Consider the following 6,975-nt stretch of genomic DNA (forward strand, 5'->3'; position numbering starts at 1 on the left):
GCGCTCGGGCCAGCCTTGTCCTGGATGGCGGGGCGGGGCGTGCGGGGGCGGGGCGGGGCGGGGCGGCGTTCGTGACGCTGTACTGAGTGCACTGCGGTCGTTGTACCGCGCTGCGTTGGACTGCGTGGCGTTCAGTGTGCCACGGGCTAGTACACGGCCTTCACTGGGTTGCACTGCGTTCCTTATAGCACACTGCATTGCACTGCGTTCATTATGCTCTATGGGAGTGCCTGGCATTCATTGGGTTGCACAGCATTCACTATACTATGTTGGACTGCGTGGCATTCATTATGCTGTGTTGTAGTGCGCTGCATTCATTGCATTGCATTGCATTCCTTACGGCACACTGGATTGCACTGCATTCATTATGCTCTGTGGTAGTGCCTGGCATTCATTGGGTTGCACTGCATTCCTTATAGCACACTGCATTGCACTGCATTCATTATGCTCTATGGGAGTGCCTGGCATTCATTGGGTTGCACAGCATTCACTATACTATGTTGGACTGCGTGGCATTCATTATGCTGTGTTGTAGTGCGCTGCATTCATTGCATTGCATTGCATTCCTTACGGCACACTGGATTGCACTGCATTCATTATGCTCTGTGGTAGTGCCTGGCATTCATTGGGTTGCACTGCATTCCTTATAGCACACTGCATTGCACTGCATTCATTATGCTCTATGGGAGTGCCTGGCATTCATTGGGTTGCACAGCATTCACTATACTATGTTGGACTGCGTGGCATTCATTATGCTGTGTTGTAGTGCGCTGCATTCATTGCATTGCATTGCACTCCTTACGGCACACTGGATTGCACTGCATTCATTATGCTCTGTGGTAGTGCCTGGCATTCATTGGGTTGCACTGCATTCCTTATAGCACACTGCATTGCACTGCATTCATTATGCTCTATGGGAGTGCCTGGCATTCATTGGGTTGCACTGCATTCCTTATAGCACACTGCATTGCACTGCATTCATTATGCTCTATGGGAGTGCCTGGCATTCACTATACTATGTTGGACTGCGTGGCATTCATTATGCTGTGTTGTAGTGCGCTGCATTCATTGCATTGCATTGCATTCCTTATAGCACACTGGATTGCACTGCATTCATTATACTATGTTGGATTGCACTGCATTTTAATTGGATTGCATTGCGTTCGTTATACTACGGTGCTGTGCATTGCATTACTTGTCTCACACTGCATTCGTTACACCGCACTGCAGCGCCGTGTATTGTACCATGGGACATCACATCTTCTGTTCGTGTTCCCCAGGCTTCTGGGCTTCGCCGGCTGCCGCCTGTGCCAGGCTGCTGTCAAGCCTCCCTCAGAGGCATTGGGTGCTGGCTGCTGCTGGGGCCAATGCTGGGGGCCCTGGCTGGAGGGTCTTGCCACCACCCTGCTCAGAGTCAGACCAATTGCCAGACTTGGGGTCAGGAAGGAATTTTACACCAGGGTCAGACTGGGAAGGACTGCGAGGAGTTTTGCCTTCCTCTGTAGCGGGGGGAGGCCTCTACCCAGCATCTCTGGAGCATCTATTGACAACACTTCATGGAAGCAGGGTGCTGGCTGCCGGGTCCCCTGCTTTACCTGGGTAGGGCAGGTTAGGGTGTCAGGGCTGTCCCGATTCAGGGTTGACAGCCGGTTTATGTAGTGTTTAGATTATGGATTGCATGGGATGGTTTGGATGGGGCTGATCCTGCCTCACGCGGGGGTGGGACCTCTGGAGGCCCCTTCCAGCCTGGCTTCACTACGGCTCTATACATTACATCCTATTAGATCTTATTGTATCATCCTGTATCATACTGTTGTACTGGATTGTGTATATTAGGATAGGTATTATATATAACATGTAATGTAGATATATAATGTGTGTGTGTGTGTGTGTGTGTGTGTGTATATGTGTGTGTGTGTATAGGTATTATATATAACATATAGGTATTATATATTACATTAGGTATTCTATCTTATATAGGTATTATACATAACATATAATGTAGATATATGTGTGTGTGTGTGTATATGTGCATGTGTGTATGTAATCCTTACTGAAAAATTAGCTGTAGTGGACTCTTAAGATAAATCCTGAACATTTAATTTAATGCTTAACATAACTTGGCAATACTTTTATTTTTTGCTTCTTGCCTATACCAGCTTCATTTCACTTCCTTCCCTTAAACCAATGAGGAGTCCTCTGCCTTTCTAGCCTCAAGCCACCTCTCGGGAGACTCAAGGTCCCCATCAGAAAATGCCAGCTCTCGTGGTTTTTTTGTCTGCAAAAAAATAGCAGTTTAGTTCTTCTATTGCAAAGAACACCCCAGAGCAGGGCAGGGTGTTTTTAACACTGCAGATTCCTATTTGAAATCTCTGGGTTTATTTTGTGAGTCCTGGTTGCACTCTTGACAGTGCTAATGCTGCACAGCACCCCTCCGGGGCATCTCAGAGCACCCCAGAGTGCCACAGCACCCTGCCTGAGAATCACTGCCTTAATACAGATCAGACAATCTTTACCTGAATATGAAATAGTCAGGACAGATGCTCTGCATTCACAGTCATTTAGCTTTTCAAACCTGCTGTCAAACAAAGATGCAAGGCTTTGGGTTTTTTAATTTGCCTCGTGGAAATGTTGCCCCTTTCTATGAGACCCATGGCCAAGTTTCCAGCCCCCTGTGCCGAGTGAGACCCGCAGCCTGCCTGCTTCACTCCCGTAAGTAGGACTGTTGGGTTAAATCAGCCTCTGGTGCAGCATTTTCATTTAGCTGAGTTATCTCAGCGATGAACTTGGTCTGGGGGTTTCAGAGCTATGCGATAAGTGGTTTCTTTTTCTTTTCTTTTCTTTCTGACTCTGGTCAAAGCGGGGACAACCAGAATATTCCATTTCCAGATTTCTTTGGGGTTTTTTAGCTTTTATTTTCATCATTGAAGTCTGACAAACTTGGAATCCTTTTGAGACAGCAACTCAAAACATTTCATTTGGAAGATGCCAGACTGAGACATTTCAACTCTTTGGAGGTTTGTTTTTGGAGCTGAAACTCTTTGTTGTTCAGTATCCGTTGGTGCATTTCTTCCATTGACCCAAAAGTGCATTGTTTGGCGAGTAAGCCATTCATGTCAAGCCAAGGAAGCACAGCTCTATCCACTGAAATCCTCTACCGGAGAAAAAAGAACCGGACATAACCCGTACTTTAAAGTACAGCTGTGAGCTCTGCTGCTTTAACTTGCGTGGTTATGTTTTGCTTCCTAAATCTCCGCATTTTGAGCTGGAAAATCCTTTTCTGCCCCTGAGTTGCTGCGCGCAGTTGCTGCCTTCTATCCCAGAGGCGAGCGATGGGCCCGGCGGCCCTGCAGGCACGGACACTGCACCGGGAGACCTCTCTGCAGCTCCCTGGCGCTGCTCCCCCAGGCCCTTCCAAGCTAACAAGCCCGCTTCCGCGACTGCAGCTTTCGAGCAGGCCTTGCTGACGGTGTCGGACGCCCCCCGGAAGAACAAGGTTGGTGACTGGTGTCCAAGCCAAGCTGCATCAGCAGGAGCCTCTCGAAAGTCCCGCAGCAATTTCCACGAGATATGGAGACTTCACTTCCCGTGTTAAATCACGCCTGGGGACCCTCATTATTCATCTTGGCCCTTCATTCCCATCCCTGTTTTCTCCTTTGCAGTCCCTAGCAATCAATTGCTATGTATCTAACTCGGGGCGGGCGGCTATTTTGGGCGGAGGGCCACTTACCGAGTTTTGGCAAGCCGTCGAGGGCTGCATGACAGGCAGCCGGGGCAGATGAATATTAATTTTCTAAATATTTTAGGGGCCCTGCGGGCTGGATAGAATGGCCTGGCGGGCTGCATCTGGCCCCCGGGCCCCCTGAAATGGTTTCTCTGTAGGTGAGGGTGGTTTATAGGCTTCCTGGTGGGCCTAGGATTTGGTTTTGACCCATTTTTAAATCAAACCCTCCCTCTGCAACGGAGTAGAACAAATATCAAAAGTCTGTTGCTTTGTCCTAGCTTGTGCTCCCTTCGCCGGGTGTGTGATTGGAGGGAGCTCACATCATTTCCTATTCTTGCCTTCCCTTTTTACCTGCTCGGTTACCCTCCATCCTCTGGCCTAAGAAAGCCTGATGATGGGTAGGCCAAGCCCCAGCCCCACGGACGTCCAGGGACTCTGCTGGGCAGACTTGGGGTAGTGGGTTTCTGTTGCTGGTCACTGGTTCCCAGGACAAGGTGCTCCTGGGAAGAACACCTAGTACATCCATGGACTGAGCAGAGAGGAGAGTTAGGAGATGGATTTGGATCTTTTTTAAAAAACAGAAAATAGACCCTCAAGCAAATCCACCTTGGGGCATCTGCACTGGGGTTGCACCATCCCAGCCCTGGGACCGGGCCATGGTGACAGCTTAAAGAAGCCCTTTGCAGGAGAAGGTGTTTTCAGGTCTTTGATCCAAAGTCAAATCGGTGCAGCTTGAAAGCTCCTGGGAGGCCCATTGGTGCAGGTCCATTAGCTGGTACATTAAGTGTCCAGCAACCTGCTCCGTCTGAATGCTGTCTCCAAGTGCTGCTGACCATTGTGTAATGTAGGTAGTTTATTGTAGATGCCCGGTGGTCAGCGGAGGGTGATTTCACTCTACTACCGCTGCCTCGTATCACTGAGAATCCAGTGACCCAGCGTTAACATCCAACCGTGCAAACCTGGGCCCCGATCTGCATTTGACTTAGCGCGTGCGTCGTGCCATGCACTGGGAATGGGTTGGCGGTGCAGCGCTTGGAAAGCAATGCACCACCATCCGTCTTTGCATGGATCGGGGCTGCTGGACAGAAGCTGGCGCTGCCCTGAAGCACACCGCTATCTAAAAGCAGGCCTGGCAAGCAGATCAAAAACTGTGAGCTCAGCACTGTCAACCACCACTAAGCACTTGGAAATCCTGCAGCAGACTGCCCCCACTCTTAAAATCATCAGATTGACTGAACAATCACGAGGGTTTTTGTTTTTTCTTCTAATACTACGTGACAATTTTTCAGGCTGCAGGAGCACCGTGCAGCTTTCCTGCCCTCGAGAAAGTCTGCTCAAGGCTGAAAACAGGCAATGGAGGACACTCATTGCTGATCATGTACGGAGAACAGCTCCCTGCTGCTACCGGGGTAGGACTATCAGTCACCTGGATGAAGGGGCAGGGTTCAGCGGCTGAGTCACTTGGGCAGGTGCCTTTCATTAGCTCTCAGGCGGCAGGCATAAGAAGCCCAGTAGTAGGGGAGTCTTGCTGGAGAAAGCTTGGGGTCTGGGGGTGTCTATAGGGACTAGCTGGGGTTCAAGCACTTCTTCCAGTCATTTGTCAGGGGAAGGAAGCCGGGTGAGCTGGATCAGACGCTCTTCCTGTGACCTGGTATAGTGACGTGTGTGCTACCCTGGATTTGTGCTGTTTTGGGCTTGCATCTTCTAATCAGCGGAGCAGCTTTCTCTATTTCTCACCCTGCGCTAGCTGTCACCTTGTCATTGTTTCTGGTTCCTGCTCCTTCTTCTCTGCCGCAGCCTTGTAATCTTGCCTCACCATGATCTCTGCCTGCCCCCCTTCCATCCTGTTCCCTTTAACAGCTGGATTGATATTTAGGTATGTTATGGTGCTATTTAGTGGCTAATTGCCCCTGAATGAGCTGCAGTCCCTGCCCTGGCTTGTTTGCTAGCTGAACAGCCAAGCCTGGCCCAGGTGAAAGGCTGTGCTTCTGCTGCTCTCCTGGTGTGGCCTTTGTCTTCTCAACTTGCTGCTTGTAGTAATCCCCCTTCTGCTCTTGCCACCTCCTTGTCCCCATGTCCTCTTGTCCCTGTAGCATCTTGTCCTGTGTCTGATTTAGGTTTAACTTGCTCAAACAAAGCTGTCTGCATGCTAGAGCTGCTTCCTCAAAGGAACTCCAGTGATTTTTGGCAGGGTTTTAACTGTTCTTCATGTTTTGTGAACGTAGCCCTCCAGACTCGATTCTCCTCTGGCTCGACCTTGCAGTGGCACTCATCTCTGGATGAGGGAAGAATTGGGACTTTGACTGGACTACCATCACTTCCAGGGGGCGATGAGGTCTAGATATTGAAACATGACATCCTAATATCAAAGGCTGGAAGAAACCTCAAAGGTCATCTGGTCCGGGAGTGCAGGAATAGAGGTCTACGTGTTGACATGCATCCTGTTATTTGCTTCCTGCACTAATGTATCCCGGGGCAAAGGCTATATTCCAGACTCCAGGAGGAGGGACCAGGCGCGGGGATAGAGGCACTGTACCAGAGTGGTCTAGGGCTGTGCAAAGCTTCGGGTGGTGGCTAGATTCGGTGGCTGGATCTCCAAATCCAAATCAAACCAGGGGACCAATGAAAAGGAATCGATTCAAAGCTGTCCGAAAAGATTCAGAGAGCTCTGATGATTCGGGCAGTCCCCACCCACCGGAGCAGGGAGCTGGAGCTGACTCTGGGTGGGGAGGGAGAGCCATGGGGGGACCCCTGCCTGTTCCCCCAGCCTCCCCACAGCTGCCCCAGCCCTTTAAAGAAAAGCCTCCGACTCACTGGTGCCGCCAGGCGGGGGGTCATCTCTGCTGCCCCATGCTGCATGGGGGGCTCTGCATGAGCCCCCGCCCGCCCCAGCTCCAGCCCTTTGAGAAAAAAATGAAGAAAACCCCCAGGGCTCACCGCTCCTGCAGCAGCCTTGGGGGTTTGGGGGGCTCGTGCAGAGCCCCCCGTGTGGTGTGGGGCAGCAGAGATCACCCCCTGCCAGCAGGAGTGGTGAGTCCGGGGGTTTTCTCATTTTTGGTGTAGTTTGTGCTGCCGGAGCCGCAGCAGGCAGGGCAGCCATGGGGAGGCTGGGACAGTGGGGGGAGAAGGGATGGGGGCTCATGGAGTGCCGCCCCATGCAGTGGGGAGCAGCAGGGACCCCCTGCCCAGCAGCACCCACCGAGTTGAGGTCCCCCCCCGCCCCGTGCCGGGAGCTGGGGCAGGCGGGGCAG

Source organism: Crocodylus siamensis, chromosome 15, assembly GCF_052110815.1.
Source record: "Crocodylus siamensis isolate JL-2025a chromosome 15, ASM5211081v1, whole genome shotgun sequence".
NCBI lineage: Eukaryota > Metazoa > Chordata > Crocodylia > Crocodylidae > Crocodylus > Crocodylus siamensis.